The sequence below is a fragment of the Podarcis melisellensis genome, assembly GCF_964234715.1.
Source record: "Podarcis melisellensis genome assembly, chromosome: 6".
Lineage (NCBI taxonomy): Eukaryota > Metazoa > Chordata > Lepidosauria > Squamata > Lacertidae > Podarcis > Podarcis melisellensis.
In genome coordinates this window covers 15,038,525-15,059,851 of record NC_138538.1, presented here as the reverse complement: position 1 = coordinate 15,059,851, position 21,327 = coordinate 15,038,525, and the positions used below count along the sequence as shown (strand labels likewise).

Genomic DNA, 21,327 nt, shown 5'->3' with positions numbered 1-21,327 from the left:
GACAGAGTGTTTGTTGTGGGGGAGGAAGGGAAAGGAGAGTGTTAGCCGCTTTGAGACTCCTTTGGCTTGTGATAAAGTGGGATATCAAATCCAAACTCTTCTTCTTCTTCTTCTTTGCACCGCAAAGCAGAAGCAGAGCACACAACACACGCAGCATTTTCTCGCAAGTCCCACTCATATTCAAAACGAAGAAATACTCCACACGCGCCTCCGTTCTGTCAGCATTTTGTGGGAGATATTCAAGAGCACACTGGGAAATGTAGTTTTGCATTATTCAAGTGGATTAAAGTGCCTTGTTGCCAGCACAACAGATCCACTTTAGAGAGAGAGAGAGAGAGAGAGAGAGAGAGAGAGAGAGAGAGAGAGAGAGAAGAAACAGAGTTTTTGTAGTTAAGAAAGTGATGGAGAATGCATGGGAAAGGGTGGAATGAACAAATGATCAATGAGAAGATGCATTAACACCCTGCAAGTGAATCAGGATGAACGCAGGATGAATGTGCATTGTCATATAACTTCCCGGCAAACATATCAGAAGAAATGTTCAGTGAAGACAGGACATATAGTCTAACCTGTCTGTAAGCTTTGTGCAAGCAAATCAGGATATATGCTCATTTGGAGGAGTCCTATAAATAAATGTAAAATTTATTTGCTTATGTGTTAGCTCTGTGCAGCCCCAGCCACCACTTTCCTATGCAAATACAGTCATACTTTGTGTTGCATTTTGCTCTTGTTACGGACTTTCAGCTTACGAATGCAGCAATCCTGGAAGTGTTTACTTCCGAGTTCGCCGTCCGTGCATGCGCAGAAGCGATCTGCGCGCTTCATGCATGTGCAGAAGCACTCGATCACACCGCGCACATGCACAGAAGAGGCACTCTAAATGGATTAATTCCGCAACTAGAGGTACCACTGTGCCATATTTATACAAATCTGTGGCATGTCGTTCATCCACCACTACCACTAATTCTCTTCTTAAAGGGTGGGAGGAAGACCCTGTTCCACATTATTGCAAAGAAAAGGTCTTGACAATGAGCAAATGTGTGAAGAGAGGACATTTCTGCGCTCTTATCTGACAACAAACAAATCGGCATATTCACCTATGCATTAACTCTTCATCTGCAGGAAGTTGTTTTTACATGGGACATCTGAATTCTGCCACCCCAATTGTGCAAAGCCAGCTTTTGCCTTTTAACAGTACAGTGCCAGAGTTACAGCACTTCTATTCCGGATAAGAATTTTCACCTGCACATTTCTATTCTTGTTAGCAACGGTTTTTATTTTCTGTTATTGTAAATGCCTTTTAAAATCCCCACACATATTGGTCTGAAGGCATTTTCCAGCAGTCTCTTCACTGTTCCAAAGAGGTTGATTAATCTGATTAACCCAACAAGACAGTTGAAGCCACTGCCAAAAACTGTCGGCCATTCAGCATTCAAAGCTGCCAGCTCTCCATTTTTCAGCTACAGAGATGGGACATCTCAGATTTATTATTATTTATTTATATTTTTTTTAAAACAAACAGCAACATAAAAAGTATATAGATTGACATTTTCTAACTCAGTAGAGGCAGGGTGCACTTGGCAGGAATGAGTCAGAGTTAGCACAGTGTTTGGATTTTAATTGTGCATCGCATTAATTTATCACACCAATATTACTGTCATATTATTACTGGCTGCAGGAAGCCATGCCATTGCCCTAGCAGAAACCTTGCAAATTGCACGATACTGATATACATAATGTGGAGCACTGTGTCCTGCAGGACCCTAACTCAGTGGCAGAAGACCCTCAGTGTCTCCAGCTAAAAGGACCAGGTGTTAGGTGATGTGAAATACCCTCTCTCCAACACACTGAACCTGGGAATATAGGAACATAGGAAGCTGCTCTGCACTGAGTCAGACCATTGGTCTATCTAGCTCAATGTTGTCCACATGGTCTTTCAGTGGCTCTCCAGGAATTCAGGCAGGTGACATTTCTGGCAACTACCTGGAGATGCTGAGGATCAAACCTGGGACCTTCTGCATGCAAAGCAAGTACTTTACCATTGAGCTACTGTCCTTGGAATGCTGCTGTCAGCTCCTGGATAGATGGAGAGAACTGCTTCATACATTCCTGTGATAGAGCCACCCTAGAGTCCAGTTCCCTGTAGCATTGTAGCTTTCATCATACTTACCTGGTCACCTACACTCTGCAGCCTTCCTGGGTGCCCATGCCCCTTGAAAGCCCTTGTTGAGTTTTAGATGCCAGGTTTTAGACAATTTTATCTGGCCACACTTTGAGTGGTTGTTGATTACTGTTTGACCCCCTTCTGCCACTGAATTTCACAGCTATGTGGTTCTACGGCAGCTGTGGCCTGCTGCCTTATTGACCTGCTGTTTTATGAATTTGGTATTGATTTTGATTATGTTTTGCATGGTGTTTACGTTGACATTGCTTCTTTTAGGTTGGAAACTGTATTAAATGGAAAGACAGGATGCAAACGTCTTAAATACAACAAAAACAATCACGTTACATATGCTAAGAAGTCATACACGAGACAAAATGCACAGTGTATCAGGTCTTGATTTCCGGAACTGATCCTCTTGAGTTGGGAGAGGTCAGCCTGCGGCCATGATTCTATTTCAAAAGGATTTGGCCGACAAAAGATTGAGAGCTTGTGGTTTCACCCACTTCCTGTTGTCCGGCAAACTACACTAGCTGCAAATGTGTATTTGTTTGCCCTTGCCTGTAAAGCAGTAAATGCAATTGATGGTTGCCTCCAGGAAGTCTCTCTAAGAAGTAGAGGTGTGGCTTTGTTTCAAATTTAAACATTGTGCCACCAGTGCCTGGCTGCCAGTATAATGGAAGAGTTTGCTGAAGAACAGAGAAAGAAAGAAAGAAAGAAAGAAAGAAAGAAAGAAAGAAAGAAAGAAAGAAAGAAAGAAAGAAAGAAAGAAAGAAAGAAAGAAAGAAAGAAAGAACAGTGTTATACTCACAATCAAATTTGCAACCAATTGTTTATTGGGGGCCATTAATAATGAGTCATGCAACCCATGGCATTCACCTTTGAGTTTGATGTCTTCCAATATTCTGGAAGTGCAGGATAATTGGCCTGTAAAACATGACCCATCAGGTTTCAGAGCCCAGGCATGGAGGTCTCTTAGGCAGAAGATGACAAACCTATTGCATCTGGCATAACAGGAGTAGACAGACTGTTGTCTGATTTTTATTAAAAATAGCTGATCCCGGGGGAAACCCCTCAATTATCTAGACTGCAATTTATGCAACAGGGTCTTCCAAAGTGGGGCACCTGATTCCCTGAGGGGGGCAGAGCTTAATTTCTAAAAATGGGAGGTCCTGGCACTCAGTCTGCATTCTGAAGTTCAAGTCAAAGCCCAGATGCAGAGCACAGCTGTGGGTGGAAGCGAGAGGTCTGGTTGAGGTTGTTCCATGGCGAGAAGGAACATGAGACCATAAGGGGGTTGGGTATGTTTAGCCTGGAAAAGAGAAGGCTAAGAAGGGATATGATAGCCACCCTCAAATATCTGATGAGATGTCACGTGGAATAATAATAGTTATTATTTATTAAATTTGTACACCGTCCTGAATCTGAAGTTACAGGGTGCTTCACAACTTAAAAATGAAAATTGAGAAGACAAAATACATAATAAAAGCCAAAACCCAATGCATTTAAAAGAACGTAAAATGTTAATCAGCCACAGGCCAAATTAAAGAGAAACATTTTCGCCTGGCACCTAAAGATTAATAGATTCACAGTTCGGCTATTAGTTTCTAAGACTTAAATGATGATTTTGGGAACAATGAGAATTATTGCATGAAGACATAGCAAGCCATCTGTACTCTTAAAAATCTGCTCTGGGATTGCTCTCTTCGTTAAGAATTTATTTATTTATTTATTTGGCTGAAAGTTGCCCCACAGTTATGCTTGGAGTTAAAGGGACTTCTAATTTCTAACCCATATTATTTCCCGTTCTAATCCAGATTTAGCGATCCTGCGGAAATTCCGATATGAAGAAAAACTGGTGGAAACTGGATTTAATTTTTAATTTTATTTATTTATTTATTATAAAAAATCATATACCACTGTATCGTAAAGATATATTGGAGCGGTTTACAACGATATGAAAACATAAAACTAAACCATAAAATCATAAAAAGTTAAAAGCAAAAATAAATTAAAACCAAACATTGATAAACCTTTGTGGGGAGTAGACTCTTAATTGCCTGCATAGGCCTAGCAATCTGATTTAAATCTGATTTTGATGAGGATGTCATGTGAACATGGTGGAAAACTTGCATGTGCTGATTCTACAATAAACTGCTGTATGTTTTGATTGAGCTAATAAAGGTTTTGCCGTATTAGGGATTCTGGAATTAATCAAAACTGCTTTTTTCAGTCACCCTTTTCTAACTATGTAGCACAGTGGAGGGTGATCAGCCTATGGTGATCAAATCATAGTCTTCCTGTGTCTTCTCCTTGTTCCTTCCATTTTTATTTTTATTTTTTAAAAAGATGGGATTAAAAACTGGCTTTTTGTTTGTTTATTTATTTACAAAAGAGCAGAACAGTAGCAGAATCTCCCTAGCTGCAGATTTCTTTACCACTCTTCTTCTATCTTTTTCATGCTCAGTTCCCCGTTGAAATGAATTTCAAGGACGTAGCAGTGAGGCTGGGACATTTTAAAGTCCAGCTCTCTCAAGGGGAAAGCTCCGGCTGACGGAAGGTTCTGCTTGAGAAATGAGATTTACTTATAAATGAACGTATTTAAGAAACTTGGGACTTGTTTTGCCAACCACGGCTGAGTCATGCCCACCCACTTCTGCTTTGCTGTGGGAGATGCAGCCTTGCAAAACTGCAACGACCATAAAGCACTTTGTTAGGTGTGGATCCAGAGTGGTAATTCTGCTTTTGGTTTATTATTAGTTTTATTTATCTACCGCATTTGCCTTTGCACATAGACTGAAATTCATGGAGCAGAATGGGACCACACCAGCTAGACTCTGTGGCTTCAGCATGACTTCTGGAAAGAGGTACAGTGGTACCTTGGGTTACAGACGCTTCAGGTTACAGACTCCGGTAACTCAGAAACTACCTTGGGTTAAGAACTTTGCTTCAGGATGAGAACAGAAATCACACAGCAATGGTGCGGCAGCAGCGGGAGCCCCAATTAGCTAAAGTGGTGCTTCAGGTTAAGAACAGTTTCAAGTTAAGAATGAACCTCTAGAACGAATTAAGTTCTTAACCTGAGGTACCACTGTACCTGTATACTACAGCTGTATGTGCATAGATACTCCATTTGATGGAGAACTATGACAGTGCATAATTTCTGTGGAACCTCAGGCTCAGGAGATTTATGTGGACCTTTCTTCACATTTGGACATATTTTCAAGGAGAGACACAAACAGAGAGCACAGCAGCAGGAGTGTGATGACAGCCATCTGCGGGTGAATCTACACATGGGGGGGGGGATGATGACGATGCTATAACAAAAGGAAAAAAATGCTCTGGGAAATCTCTTAGAAATTTTATTTTTGCTCTCCAGCACCATCTAGTGTTGCATGTTTATAACGCATTCAAAATGTAGTTTTTGGACTAATGTAGCTGAGTCCTACGTTTGCAGTGGAAATGATGCGGAAACTGAAATCGAAACTGACGGTGACCCACAATGAACACCTGATTTTACTCCGTCCCCGTTAACCACTCTCTGTTGTCACTTACTTAAATCTCTCTCGTGGCGGAAAACGAAAAGCATCTGAGAATGTTTGCATATGCTCGGTTATGGAATACAAGGGACAAAAGAGAAGCTTGCCAATGATGTGTGTGTGTGTGTGTGTGTGTGTGTGTGTGTGTCCATGCCTGTTACATTAAGTCCATTTCGTGGGATGGGGGTGTTTCCTACTTGTTTTACAATGCTAAGAGCTCAAGCAGCTTGTGTTGATGAAAGACAGAGGGTTTAAAGGAGGAGGCTGCGAGATGCTTGGAGTTGGGTTGCTGCCTATATTTGGACTGTATTTATTATTCCACTTCTATTAAGGTGCTTAACTTATTCATAGTTAGGTTTAGACACGAAACAATCAGCGAGGCAGCTGTGGCTACATGTCTGCTGGCTGTGAGTCACTGCTACAACTGTTTTATAGACTGTTTAGATTTACTAGCAGAACGTTGGGAGCACAACAGATCGGTACGCACTCCAGAGCGCACCAAAGGGTTTAATCTTTAATAATAGGAGTTTGTGTCTATTATTTGTTGGCTTTCTTAGCACAAGGGATTGGAGAAATATGATCTATGCTCAAGCAGGATAAAAGGGTTAGCGATCGGATGTTGCCAGGGAAAGATTAAAAGAAGGAGGCTTCTACCCAGAGGCCTGTACAACTAGTGAGGCACACTTAGAGCCAGGGCTGGCTCCAAATTTGAGGGGGTCTCTCCTCCATTGTCCTGTATAAGGGAGTTTTTAATGTCTGATGTCTTAAAGGGACCCCTGACCATTAAGTCCAGTTGTGACCGACTCTGGGGTTGCAGCGCTCATCTTGCTTTATTGGCCGAGGGAGCCGGTGTACAGCTTCCGGGTCATGTGGCCAGCATGACTAAGCCACTTCTGGTGAACCAAAGCAGCGCACGGAAACGCCGTTTACCTTCCCATCAGAGCAGTACCTATTTATCTACTTGCACTTTGACGTGCTTTCAAACTCCTAGCTCACCCCATCGTGGGGATTCGAACCGCCGACCTTCTGGTTGGCAAGTCCTAGTCTCTGTTGTTTAACCCACAGTGCCACCTGCATCCTGTCTGGTGTCTTACTGTGTTTTAATTTGTTGGAAGCCGCCCAGAGTGGCCGGGATATCCTAGTCAGTGTGGTGTAGTGGTTAAGAGCGATAGTCTCGTAATTTGGTGAACCGGGTTCGATTCCCCGCTTCTCCACATGCAGCTGCTGGGTGACCTTGGGCCAGTCACACTTCTCTGAAGTCTCTCAGCCTCACTCACCTCACAGAGTGTTTGTTGTGGGGGAGGAAGGAAAAGGAGAATGTTAGACACTTTGAGACTCCCAAGGGTAGTGATAAAGCAAGATATCAAATCTAAACTCTTCCAAACTCTTCTAGTCAGGAGGGTGACATTTACCCAATAAATTATTAGTATTAGTATCTATTGATAACCTCTGGTGGCCTTACCTGACAGCAGCATCAATTCTTAAGGGCAATTTAAATGGCACCTAGTGCCCATCTGGGATAAAAATCTAAAGGGAGGCCCAGGGATGGGTTAGAAGGATTAATGTCTATTTTGGTTCTCACATTTCCTCATTCTTCCAATCTTAAATCCAGTTTGTCACATTTTGCAGCTGTCAGGGAACTGCCATCAGAACGAGAAACGGAGGCAGGGCTACCCAGTGATGCCGGAGGGGGGACGAGCAGGGGGGGAAGGATTTCAGCATAACACCCATAGAGAAGAGAGGGAGATGGAGGAATTGGTGACAGGGCTCCAAGACCCTTCCCCCGACACTAGTGGAGAGAGCGCTGGAACGCCCCTGCCTTCCCCTTACTTGCGCAGACGCATTCCATGCAGAGAACATAGGAGGAGACTCGGGGTCAAACAGCTTTTATGCTGGAAGAGGTTCAAGAGACGCCCACTCTCGGATTCTGCAAGTGACTAACAGGTCACGGAGGGCGAGCTCCGACCCTGGGCACGGTTGGGGCAAGCAAACTAACTGAACTGAAGTAAGGTTACGCACAAGTAACCCCTCACAACCATTACAGCAGCAAACTCTGATTTTTTATTTTTTTTAAAAATAGCCTTTTGAAATATTTTGTGCAAGTTTCAGATAAGTGTGAACTCTGAGGGTAGACACAGTTTCGGTTCTTTTTGGAAAGCCTGAATGTGATAAATTTGGCTTAAAAGGTGGACTGAGCCACATGCCTCTGCTATCCTTTGTGGTGAGTCCTGCCGGGTCTCTTGCAGCTTCCAAAGGATCCTGGGTGAGAGAGCAGCCTTGCTCAGAAGAGGTAACTTGAAATGCAGAAAATGCGCTGGTCTGCTCCTTAAATTCAGCAGGAAACTGAACTGAAGGTTGGATGGAAAGACAAGAAACTGAGAGAGACTAAAACTGACAGCTTTGTCCCTCTCTATGTGTAGGTCAAAGGAGTATACATGAAGGGCAGCTAACAAAATGTAAGCGAGGCTGGTGTACACGTCTCAGCAGGCTTTGACCTCCTTGCTGTTGCCATGATGTAATGCTGTGCCTACAAAGCTGAACTGGGATATCCCTAGCCTAAGCCTTGCCTGGCCTACTCACTTGGCAATTTCAGGCAAGACACTGTCTTCCTGGCCTCTGCCCCACATCCACAGTATAGAGTGAATCATACTCTCCTACTATACAAGCTTTGCCAGTCAGGATTATGGAGATAACCACTCAAAGCTATCACCATATATTAAGAGTGAACTCATTCTCCAAATTTGGGTCTTTAGGTTGTCAAAACGACACTGTTGCTGCAGAAGAAAGGTGTATTAGCAGGAATGGGGAAGCCCAGAATTTAGAAAACTGCAAGACATTGGGGTTTTTTTGGAGGGGGGACAGGCTCCCGCTTGAAAGAAAACCACTCGCTGAGGACTGAACAAGCTCAGGGGCAGCACCGAATGTAAGGTGGTATGGGCACAGGGTGGTGAGCCGAGGGGATGCACAGTAATAATTTATAGTATGATGAACTCGTGAGCAGGATTTGAGTTCTGAGCAGCAGAAGTAATTAGATTGCAATACTGTTGCTATGATTTAATAGATAGGGTGCAGCAGAGGGGTAGAAACAGCAACTCCATGGGAAAAGGGGTGGGAATTCAATAAACAGAGAGAGAGAAAAGACAAAATTGTGCTTTGATTGTATATGTTGAAAATGTTGAAACTCAGAATATAACTGTCTTATTAGAAAAGAATTTCAGAAATAGACTGGAAAGAGAAGTTGCTGAATTGCAACTTATTACCAGACTTAAAAACATGGAGAGACCTGGTCTGAATAGAGACATTGGATTCTTATTCTTATTATTAATAATAAATAATATCCCACCCTCCGCAGACGATAAAGCTGGGGAAAGCTGGGTAAAAGCTGATAAAGCTATTTTTAGCCATCTCACCCCTTGCTTTTTCCTGTAAGACCAATTGCAATCGTTAACAGTTGTCAACAGGTTTACCACACCTATCAGCCACTCACCCATTCCCACCACCCTTCTGACTATGAGGGTCTGGAAACTTCTGTTTCAGTGTATCTGAAGAAGTGTGCATGCACACGAAAGCTCATACCAATAACAAACTTAGTTGGTCTCTAAGGTGCTACTGGAAGGATTTTTTTAAAAAATTGTTTTGAATAAGAAGAATAAAACCTATTAATTTTATCGAGGGGCATGCCAGATTTTGTCCTTGCTCAGAGCTCCGTATCGGGGGGGGGGCATAGGGGGCATAGAATTGTGTGGAAGAGCAGAGAACCAAAAACCAGGAGGGGAGTGCAACGGCGTATCCTGGTCCTAGAGCAAGGAGTGGTTGGAGGGATTCCTGAGCAGGAGTCCTCCACAATCACACTACAACACCTTGTTGCAGGTTCAGCTTGCTGTTGCATGCTACTTAAGGGATGGTTCCGAGGTAAGAGTGAACATGCATCTCATTTCTGTCAAGGAAAGCAGGATTTTTCTAAAACCACCAATTTCACTATGACATATTTCAATGCTACGGCTGTGTTGGCTTTATTAGAAAACAGCCGTAGGCAGAAATGTGATGGGTTGTTGTGTCTGACTGCTGCAGTTTTGACTAGCAGATGCAAGCAGGTGATGATGAACTGCAGCAGCTTGACAATTTGTTTATTATTCTCCATAGCAGACAAGCTTGGCTTTTTCAAAAGATAGGTTGGCTAGAAAATCATATCCTGGAGCCGGGTGGTGGTGGTGGGGAGTGGGTACGGGGGCAACAGGTGTGATTACGGGGAGGCTGGACTTCATATCGCCAAGAGGCAGTCATCAGGATCTTATGAGACAAAAAAAGATGCTTGTTAGGTTGAAGACAGACGTAACATTTGTAGAGCACTGAGACTGCTTTGGCATTACTCAGACAGCAACTAATCTAAACACATTATTCAGAATAAACCACCGAACAACAAAAAAGCACCTCTGTGTTTGTAGGAAACCTTGGCTGTGGGTGGCACTCATTGGCTAGTACCTATGATGTTACCAACACAACTCCAATTTTTTAAGATCAGTTTTACAAAAAAAAAAAAAAAAACCCACAACCCCACAACTTTCCCAACAACCTCCTTTTCCCTGTTAAAGAATGAACATATAAATAGATGGGTCTGCATAGATGGCAGTTTTAAAAAGGTGAACAGCCCAGCTGAAACAGGATGGGAGGGGTGAGCCTGATGCCTTACCTAGTGTTTGACTGGAATGTTCGTCTGTCAGGCTTTGTTATGAAATAGCTGAGCATGTTTACCCTAGAGAATGGGTGCTTAAGGGGAGACATGCTATCTGTCTTCAAAATATCTAAAGGGCTGTCAAGTAGAAGATGGAGCAGTCATTCCAATGGTAAGTGCTGTTCAGCCGCGAAACAGTGCGCCTCATGAGGTGGGAAGCTCTCTAGGGGGATGATGCATCTTTCTGTATTTTAGATTCTGCACTGAGCATGGGCCTGAACTAGGCGAACTCCAAAGTGCTTTCCAGGTCTTTTAACTGTGTGATTCTATGAGATTACAAAACCCATAGGACGCTGCTCTCACACTGTGGTTGATGAAACCACGGTGACTTCTTTTTCTTAACATTTCACTATGCATGTTTCATTCTTTACAGTGAACACGTGTGCCTATGAGTAGCCTGGCCTATGAACAATGACGCATGCACACATTCTGCGTGTGTAGGGTGTTGTTTGTGTCATAGCCTATCCTTGAATAAGCGTGGCCCCTGAATGCACAGACAAGCCCCACGCATGTAGGACCTGTCTCTGCATCCAGTACCCCTGCAACCTCCAAATCTGCATCCAGCTGGGACAGCTCAGTCAGTTGATGATGAGGCTCTTAATCTCAGGTTCATGGGTTCAAGCCTCATGTTGGGCAAAATCAGTGCTTTTTTTCTGGCAGGTACGCATTTTGTGAATATTTGTACTTTTGTCCATTTACTGTACTTATTTTCCCCGATTCGAACTATAAAATGGTGCTTTTCTTGAGTCAAATTGAGAGTACCCCTAAACATATTTTTTTTTTAGAAAAAAAAGCACTGGGCAAAAGATTCCTGCATTGCAGGGGGCTGGACTAGATAACGCTTGTGGTCCCTCTTACCATTCTATACCATGGACACCCAAGCACACTTCTACAGAACACTGCTATATACAGAGATCAGGACAGGTGGCAAACTTGGGATCTATGAACAGCCACAAACTTTCCCACTCTGCCTGCCTGTCAGCCAGCTATTTGGGGGGGGGGCGGGGGCGGAGAAGAACCAGGTAGCAGGAGCTGTCCTGTCCTCCTGCTCTGGGTCTGCTCCTGATCTGAACTGGGAGGCAGCAAGCTTCCAGAGAGGGCAAGATAGCTAGAACCACCACTGGCATCAGTGAGGGAGGAGGGCAAATCCATCAAGCCTCCTCCTGTGCGAAGTCTAACTGACACCAAGGCAGCTGTCTGAGGGAAGGGTCGTGTGTCTTGTCCTCCTAGCCTGGGCATTGTCCCCTGCTCTGCTCCTGGATCACACATGGATGGGGGCCAGCTTTGTAGAAGGATGGCTCTTTATCAAGCGCAAGACAGGAAGAGCTCCTTCTGACACCACTAAGGAGCTTCTCTAGACAACTGGACTCTGAATAGGTGGAACTATATAACCGTGTTTCAAAGAACTGTCACTGGAAGAACTTGATTTGAGCTTGCTTTTTCCTCCTCCCTCCCAGTCCCTTTCCCCTCACATGTCCTGTCTTTTTAGAATGTGACCATCAGTGTCCACTACTTTTTTTTATTATTATTATACGCCACTCTAAGGGTCTTTTTGGCTAAAGGGCTTGGGTATAAATGCCTTTAATTAGTTATTATGAAGCCCTCTCCCACAGAAGGGGTGATTCACACAACTGTACTTTCTGTGGCCTTGAACAACTTTGGAATCCTTTGCTCTGCCAGCCCCGAGTGCAAATTTACGCCTGAGCAAGGAGGACGAATGGTTCAGTTCACACTGTCAGAAGCAGAAGTCATTTCTGAGTGACAGGCATGCAAGACGTGCATTTTGATTTCCGACTGGGGGGAAAAACAAAAAAACAACAACAAAACTCAGGTCAAGCAGACCTCTCTTGCCAATCTCATGATTGTATATGTATATACATATAAATATACATCATAATATATATATTCTTCTCCTGTTCCCCATTCCATAAACTAATGGAAATTTCTTAACAGAAAAAGACCATAGGCAGAGAACTATACGTGTATGGAATGCATTCCTCTGCTTCATTTTGACCCCCCAAAATAAATAAATCTGAAGATCAAGGCAGAAGTGGCTTGTCAGGTGTGTCAGAGCACCTTCACTAGTTGCACAACCTGAGGTTGAGAGGTGCCTGCGCTTCCTGGTGGGGCAATGCAGAGAAAAGCTTTTCCCCAAAATCTCAAGATATGGGTCGGTTGATATAGGGCGAGGCAGTCCTTCAGCTATATGATAAATAAATGTTGGTAGGTTAGTGAGCCTCAGTCAAATCTTATATATATATATATATATATATATATATATATATATATATATATATATGCTTTCGTAGATTTTCACGGGTACAGGAATGCAGGTTTTGGTGTCCTCGGGTGTCTTCCCGTGTAGAAGTTGGGGTGTCTAGGCGACGTTTCGACGAGGTCTCACTCGTCATCTTCAGGCTGGTGCTTTCGGCTTCTTGTTACTGGAACAGAGCAGGATCTCAGTGTTTGAGTTCCTATAAATACTGTTGAGGGGGTGTGGTGTATAGCCTCCAATGTTCTGGGCAGAGAGGAAGTTCCCAGGCTAGTGTGCCTTTTCTTCTTTTGTTCCTTAATTACTTGAGGGATATCCTGAGTGATTTCTTGAGTGATATCCTGAGTACCACTTAATATTCCGTATTCATTGACATAATATACTAACCACTGAAAGAAGCAGAAAAAGCTGCTTACATCAAATGGGAAAAGGAATGGAAGCACTGGGGAGACTTCCTGACTTTAGGCTAGGTAGATGTTCCTGAGCAGCTGTCCTTGAGAAGCAATGAAAAGCCCAATAGACACTGGAAATCAAGCAGGATGCTGGCTACGCGATGGCAGGCCGGCTAGATTTGACAACTAGCAACACTGTAAAAGCTTTGACAGAATAAGAACTTACATGGTGTGTCAATCATTCCCTGGGTGCCACTTCAGATTCATCTATTTGCAAGAGGGCATCTATCCCCAGTGGCACCCGAAATATAGCTATCAATGTCACCAAGTCAAGGGCAGCAAACATTGGATCTAGCAGCGGAGACGATGTTCTGGAGGCAATTTCAGACTTGCAACACGGAAGAAACATAGCTTTCGAGGTGGTGCTATCGTTTCCGCAGGAGGAAGTTCTGTGTGGTGGATGCTAAGGGAAAGTGACTTTAGGCCAGTCGCTGTTTTCTCAGCCTAAGCTTCCTCATAGGGCTTCCTTTCCCCCCAAATGGTGTACTGTACAAAGAACTTTAACATCACAAAAACATTGTAAGACAGATCAACCAGCAATTCAAAGAAATTAAGAGGAATAAAACCATCCAACCAGGTCAAACACCATAATCTAAAATGCCTGGGCAAATAACCAACCCCAAAACGAAGACAGTTTCAATGTCAGGTGTACCTCTCTTAGGAGGGCACGTCACAATCAGGGTGCCACCACAGAGAAGGCCCTGTCTTCTGCACATAGATGATACTTCTGCCAAAGATGGAACATGAAGAACAGCCTCCTCCAGCAATCTTAGCACACAGGCAAGTTGGTATGGGGAAAGGCATTCCTTTCAGCCCCAAGTTATTTAGGGCTTTAATCAATGATAATCACCAGTACCTTGATTTGAACTCTTTCTCTCTCCCTCTCTCTCTCCCTATCTCGTTACTGTACATTTGAAACCAAATGGCTTTGGGTGTCTGCACCACGTCTAGTTAATTTGCCGAGGCAAACCTGACTCCAAAACATTCCCTACAGCTCCCAGTACTGAGGATAAAATGAATGGCTGTGAGCGACGCAGAGATACTGTAAGCTCCTTGTAAACGCGATCCCCGGGGTAAAGATACTAAAACTTTAGTGCCGTACATAGAGCAACAATTCAAAAGACAGGAAATGGCTGGGTGGTTATTCAACAGCTTTTAAAACTGATTTTGCAACTATTCATGAGCCAAGTAGGTGAAACTTGCAGGATGCTTTCCACATAGTGTTTGAGTCTTTTTTTAAAAAAATGCATTGGCACAGCAGGCATAACCAACACATGAAGCAAACTCCAGAAGAAGGTGCTAGCCAAATTAGAGTCTCTGATGCTGTGGAATTATCCAAACAGCCTTTCTGTGGTTCACCACTAAGTTCCCAGAGCACTTAGAGTCTTAGTCGTTTGTTTGTTTTTAACCCCTTCTGGCTGTCAGCAAGACCCCCTAAGGGTAGTTACCAATTGTGATAAACGTCATGGGAATAAAATGCAGCACGTGTTATATGATGGAACTGTGAGTTTCATAGAATCATAGAGTTGGGAGGGATCCCAACCGTCATCTCATCCAATCCCCCTGCAATGCAGGAATCTCATCTAAAGCATTCATGACAGACAACCATCCAACCTCTGCTTAAAAACCTCCAAGGAAGGAGAGCCCACCACGTCCCGAGGAAGTCTGTTCACTGTCTAATAACTCTTACAGCCAGAAAGGTCTTCCTGAATCTTCTTTTTTGTAACTTGAAGCCATTAGTTTGAGTCCTACCCTCCAGAGCAGGAGAAAGCAAATTTATTTGTTATATGGATGGAGTAAGGTTACCAGATTTTTTTCAATGAATCCAGGGACACTTTTTTTTGGAAAAGATAATAAAAAGTTATTTTAAAAGTTATTAAAAAAATATATATTAAAAAGTAAGATCTTCTCTTCTGTGGTCTCCTCTGTCACGCAGCCTTCCTCTGGGCCCTGGCCTGCTCTCTTGGAGCGCTAGCCACCATGGAGTAGGCTCGGGTCGGACCTGGGCTCGGCTACATGTCCTTGCCCTCCTGGTGCTCTCCTACCTCTCCTCCTCAGCGGCGGCGGCAGCAGTGGCACGACAAGATTGGGGCTCCCCTCTTTTTCCCCCTTCCTCTTTCTCTCTCTTACTTCTCCTTCTACTCTCCTCCTTCTCCCTGCGTCTGCTCTGGGGTTTTCCTGACCCTAGAGTGCCGCTGGGCAGTCAGCTAGGTGGCCGGGCGCTCTGGCTCCCAGCTCAATTTGGGTCTCAGGGGTGTGTGTCAGCGGTTCCCCCTTGGCAGTGGTGGTGGTGACGGCAGTCTCAGCAGCCCAGAGCCAGCCTGGTAGCGCAGTTGGCTCTGGCTGGCTTCAGGAGTTGCTTGCTGCCATGGCACCCGCCATTTTGCCTCGCTGTAAGTCCCCATATGATGTGTCTTGTGCCGTTGAACTAATCGCACAACATTCATTCCCTACTAATAAATCTACAACACTTACAGTGTAAATCCGGGGACATTAAATGAAATCCGGGGACATTCCGGGGACGGATTTTTGTCCGGGGACAGATTTGTAAATCTGGGGACTGTCCCCGGGAAACGAGGACATCTGGTAACCATAGGATAGAGAGAATACTTTTCCATAAGATACATTAAAAATCCTTTGATATCCTGGAAGGAGTTCAGTGAACTAGCCCTTTTATCTTTACAACAGCCCTGAAAAGCAGGACTAAGCCTGCATTAGTATAAAGCTGTAGAATTTAATAATCTGAAACGGAATCAGTGAGAAAAGTCTGGCTAAATACAACCAGTTCTAGCAGCTGTGGCAAATGTTGAGCAGGGATCCATTCCTGGGATGTAATGATCTCAACTCTGCTTGTCTTATATCAGTGCTTACATTGCAAAATGAACTTATCTTTTGGACACCTCAGCTGTTGTAATTTTTTTAGAGGGTTGTGAGAAACCATAATATGTCTAAAATGAGGAGTAGCGAGGTGTGGGGCTTGCAGATCTCATAAAGGGCTCCCTATTCCCCCTTGCCTTTGTTCAAGAACATCTTGCATTGTGGCCGCAGGTTGCCTGCAAATTTATGCTTTGCTTCTGTGTCTTAGAAGCTCTACATTTGCTGCGCTTAACTGCTGGAGATGTCCCAAAGGGTGCACGTGTGATTTAACTTCTGCTGCTGTTTCACTTGCGTCTGTAAAGCAGAGGTAAAGATAACTCTACTACACCCCTGAGGCAACGCATGGAGTGTATGTGGTCTTGACAGCTCTGGGTGGGAAAAAGGGCCTTGTGTGTGCACATGTCAAAGTGCAGAGAGTGGGGTTTCCAACATGAGCCCTTGCAACAACAAAAAGCTTGCTGGCAGAACGCGGGGAACGGAATGGAAAATCAAGAAAGCGCAAGGCCTCTCTGTGATTTGTTTTGGAGTGTTGCTGAAAAGGAGACCCTCTTGCCGCAGGCGATATCCAGTCACTTCTTGCAATCCTTCTTAAAATATGATATTATATATCTTATTTTACATGATGCAGCTGGGTTCGTGTGCGTGGGTTTATTTTTGCTTTGAACGTGTGAGCAATGCACGGATTGGCCTGCAATTCCTACATTGCACATTCCAATCATCTTTACCGACAATGATGTGTAATGGTGATGATGATGATGATGATGATGATAATTTGGTTGTGAGAAATCTACAGCACAATCCTTTTCAAGTAAATTCATAGAATCAGGGGATCAAAGAATTGTTTCCAGACTCTTGATCATCCTGGTTGCCCTTTTTTGCACACATACCAGTTTGTCACTATCCTTAAACTGTGGTGCTGAGAACTGGACACAGTATTCCAGATGTGGTCTGACCAAGGTAGAATAGCATGGCACTATTACTTCCCTTGAACAGGACCCTATACTTCTGTTGATGCAGCCTAGAAGAGCCTAGAAGAACATTAGCCCTTTTTTTTGCTGCGGTTTCACACTGTTGACTCATGTAATAATAAAAGGGGAAGGGACAATGCTCAGCGGAAGAGCATCTGGCTTGAATGCAGGAAGTCCCAAGTTAAATATCCAATGTCTCCAGCCTGAAGTCTCCTGAGACCCTGGAGAATCATCTCCAATCAGTGTTGCCCAGGGAAGGGGAACTGTTTTGTTCTGTTGAGAGAGGGCTTCTTCCCTTGGAGGCAATTGAAGACCCAGAGCTGTAGCCCAGTGCGAAGTGCAGCCAGGCTATGCTTCTTCTCAGGGAGTACATTTGGAGAGTGAAAGCTTTCGCAAGCTTTCAGGGTAAGGACTGCTATTGTAAATTGCACTCCCCGCCTCCCTACGCACAATTGTGCAAATTTTATCTCCATTGCAGACTTAATTGTCTTCCCACTCATTCTTCTTTTTTTCCCATGGTGCATTTTTTGGGGATGAACTTATCAGGTCACAGAAAAGCTCCCACAGGTTAGCATAATTTATAATTATATTTATTCTCAATGTGCTCCCATCCCATGCTTTAGGCAAGCAGCGGGAGGAGGGGGATCTCTTCTAAAAAGACGAATAAGCAGATCCATAGTTCATCCACAGCAGCCTTATCCTAGGGTCAACTCTGGTTTGTGTTGGAACTACTTTCTGCTTCTGCTATGCAACTGCATGGGACTGATGTCTGGGGGCAGTTGGGAATGCCGGAAACTGCCTTCTACTGAGTCAGATCACTGGGCCCATTGAACTCAATACTGCCTGTGCTGACATAGTAGCGGATCTCTAATCTTTCAGGCAGGGGATGCTCCCAGCCCTACCTGCAAATGCTGGGGATTGAACCTAGGACCTTCTGCATGCAGAACAGATGCTGTATCCTTGAGCCACAGTTCTTCCCCATGACAAGAGTTAGGAACCTAGGAAGCTGCCTTCTAGTGAGTCAGATAATTGATCCATCAAACTCAGTATTGTTCACCCTGACTGTCAGTGACTCTCCAGGGTTTTAGGCTGGAGGAATTCCCAACCCTGGAGAACCTGGGACCTTTTGTTTACAAAGCATTTGATCTGCCACAGAGCCTTGGGCGTTCCTTAGCTCCACAGCATAGAAGGGGGTTCATTGTCCATCTCTAGACCCCACCCCCTTTGCCATGCTACTGGGGGCACCTGACTGCACCCTCTTGCGCCTTCTCAGAATCCAGCGGCATCAGTTTCAGAGGACTCCGTTCATCCTCTGCACCCCACCCCTCATGTGCATGCGTGTGTCCCGGGTGCCAAAAACCCACGCTATGCCACTGGGAAGAAGCTCTATGGAACTTAATGGGACTCACTTCTGAGTAACTCGCATAGCCTGGATAGTTCAGTTGGATAGATGGGGAATCTTGTGTGTTGTGATTGCCATGATTTTGCACGGCTCATCTTCTCTTGACACGGCGTGTGTATTTCGGGAGAAGGGCCATAGCTCTGAGGCTGAGCAACTGCTTTGCATGCAGAAGGTTCAGTCCCTGGCATCTCCCAGTAGAGACAGCCCTATCTGAAACCCTGGAGAGCTGCTGCCACTTAGTGTGGGAGGTCCTGCATTAGATGGACTCGATATGAGGCAGCTTCCTAGATAGCTCCGTTGGTTAGAGCATGGTGCTGATGATGTCAAGGTTGCAGGTTCGATAAGGGACAGCTGCATTGCAGGGAATTGGAACATTTTCCTGATGGAAAATAGGGATGTCCCAAGGAAAAGCAGAACATTCCAGGATCAAATCAGAAACTGTAAATCCAGGACTTTCCTTGGAAAATAGGGACTCTTGGAGGGTTTGCTATTCTGTGATTCTATGATTGCACCGTGGATCTTCTGCATAATTCTCACATTTACCAGATGCACAAGAGCTGCTTTGACACCCACTTAGTCTTATGTATTCTGCTCAGATTTTTCCTCCTAGTCCTTTTACTTTATTTTTTTCAGTAGATCAGCTTCCAAATGTGCCAGCAGAGAGATGTGTTTATTTATACCCACCGAGGACAATTTTGTGGTTCTCTGAGTCTTTCTATGAATGCCCAAACACAATAAATAGGAAGGAAAACAAAGTCAAAACTTCTGTTAATTATGTTGCACCTTAAAACGTATCTATGTGTGACGGCTAATTTGAAATGAAGTGGTCCGCGAGGCTTTTGAAGTCGGGGGAAAGTGGTTTGGAGACGTGTGGCTGGCACAAAATGTAAAAGGAAATCTCATATACAAAGAACGGGAGCAGAGCTCACATCTGCCAAGCCCAGAGGCCCCCTGGCAGCTTCCGTGGGCTAGGAACTCCTTTCCACCTCCCCTTGCAAAATGCCTGAGGGGCTTTAATAGCTGCTGAAATGTCATAAAACAAACCTGTTTGCAAAATGTCAGAAAAAATGCAGTATGTCCAGAAAAACTGGATCTGTTTGGTACAATTATTCAAAGCGACAACTTTGCTCAAACAAACCATCTCAGAACCACTGTCTAAGGAGTCTAGGGAGGGAGAAAGGGAGGGAGGGAGGGAGGGAGGGAGAAGGAAGATGTTTCTAAAGTATTTAGTAATAAGTAGGGCTTTTGAGCAATCAGTCTTTTTGGAGAAATCATATCCCAGAAGGAAGCTTTCCTGAGATTTCTAAACTCACAGTCAGTGTAATCAAATAGGTAGCTGAGATTCCTGCAATGCGGGCGATTGGACTGTCCCTTCAAAGGCTATGATTCTATGAATTATGGGGGTGAGCTCCTCCAGTTGGGCTTGGAGCCACAGGCACACCATACATTTAAACAGCCATCCATAATTTTATTTGTATGCCGCCTTTCCACAGTTCAAACCATGGATCAAAGGATCAAAGGAGAAGGGGGGAAATAGCTAAAATCCTCTTTGGTGCTCAGTTGAAAATATTGTAATCAGGATAACATTGTGCAAGTTATGTAGGTGGCCATAATTTATTTCTGAAAATATAATAGGCCTTGTGTGTGCTCTGTGTGCGTGCACCTGTCTGTATGTGCAAGTGTGCGTGTGCGAGGAGGACGCCCAGCTCTGACAAGACCTGGCTTTTCAACTCTTCCACTCGCCCCCTTCCAACTTTCCTGTAGAGTGATGGCATTTTACAGCTTGAACTTCAAAGGTTAGTCATGCAACGGCACGCAGACCGATACATGCATATATGGCTCATTTATGTGTGGGATGCATGTACTTGCCTGGATAAATCTGGAATCTGTCCAGGGAAAGGGGGGCGGGGAAAAAATGAAACCATAAACAAAAACTCAAGTTGCATGTGCAATTGGAGCAAATTTGCATTTCTGCCTAGGCCAATATGGTTGACTTTAAAAGCAAAAACCAAGCCTACTGAGCTTGCAAATGTTCCCCTATGCCAGGGGTCAGCAAACTTTTTCAGCAGGGGGCTGGTCCATTGTCCCTCAGACCTTGTGGGGAGCTGGACTATACAGTGGTACCTCAGGTTAAGTACTTAATTCATTCCGGAGGTCTGTACTTAACCTGAAACTGTTCTTAACCTGAAGCACCACTTTAGCTAATGGGGCCTCCTGCTGCTGTCATGTCGCCGGAGCACGATTTCTGTTCTCATCCTGCAGCAAAGTTCTTAACCTGAAGCACTATTTCTGGGTTAGCGGAGTCTGTAACCTGAAGCGTATATAACCTGAAGCATATGTAACCCAAGGTACCACTGTATTTTGAAAAAATTAATAAATGAACGAATTCCTATGCCCCACAAGTAACCTAGAGATGCATTTTAAATAAAAGGACACATTCTACTCATGTAAAAACACGCTGATTCCTGGACCGTCTGTGGGCTGGATTTAGAAGGCGATTGGGACGGATTCGGCCCCTGGGCCTTAGTTTGCCTACCCATGCCCTATGCAAAGGTTTGCTGTCCTCTAAGCAGGTAATTCTTCAAATGGCCACAGCTTCTTCACAGTCCGTAAACCTAAATCCAGTGGATTTAGGGAGAGTGAACACAGGCTGCCTGGTTATCTTAGAAAAGATCGTGTGCCCGAGTGAGTATCCTCTCTTCAACAACAACAATAGTAAAAAAACAACAGCAGCTTTCACTCTGCTTCCTAGGAAGGTCAACTGCCTCTGGCTTTTTGGCACTCCTTCACACCAGTTTGTCAGCAAGAAAACCTGTATCCTCATACAGATTAAAATCAATTGCCCCAAGGATACCAGGTCCAATCTCTTTTCTTTAATAAGGTAGCATTGTAAGAGACAAGTTGTAATCACTTATGTCACTATA

The 21,327-nt window shown here is 44.2% G+C and overlaps 1 long non-coding RNA gene across 1 annotated transcript in view; it reads left to right on the top strand.

Annotated features, from left to right (window-relative positions):
- The window catches only part of LOC309373273, a 55,776-nt gene extending 35,552 nt beyond the window's left edge, over positions 1 to 20,224 (top strand). Inside the window, exons 2-3 of the long non-coding RNA XR_014169929.1 lie at positions 4,957 to 5,028; positions 20,084 to 20,224. This is a non-coding gene — a long non-coding RNA (uncharacterized lncRNA). The remainder of the gene's footprint in view (positions 1 to 4,956; positions 5,029 to 20,083) is intronic.
- Positions 20,225 to 21,327: the final 1,103 nt, after the last annotated feature.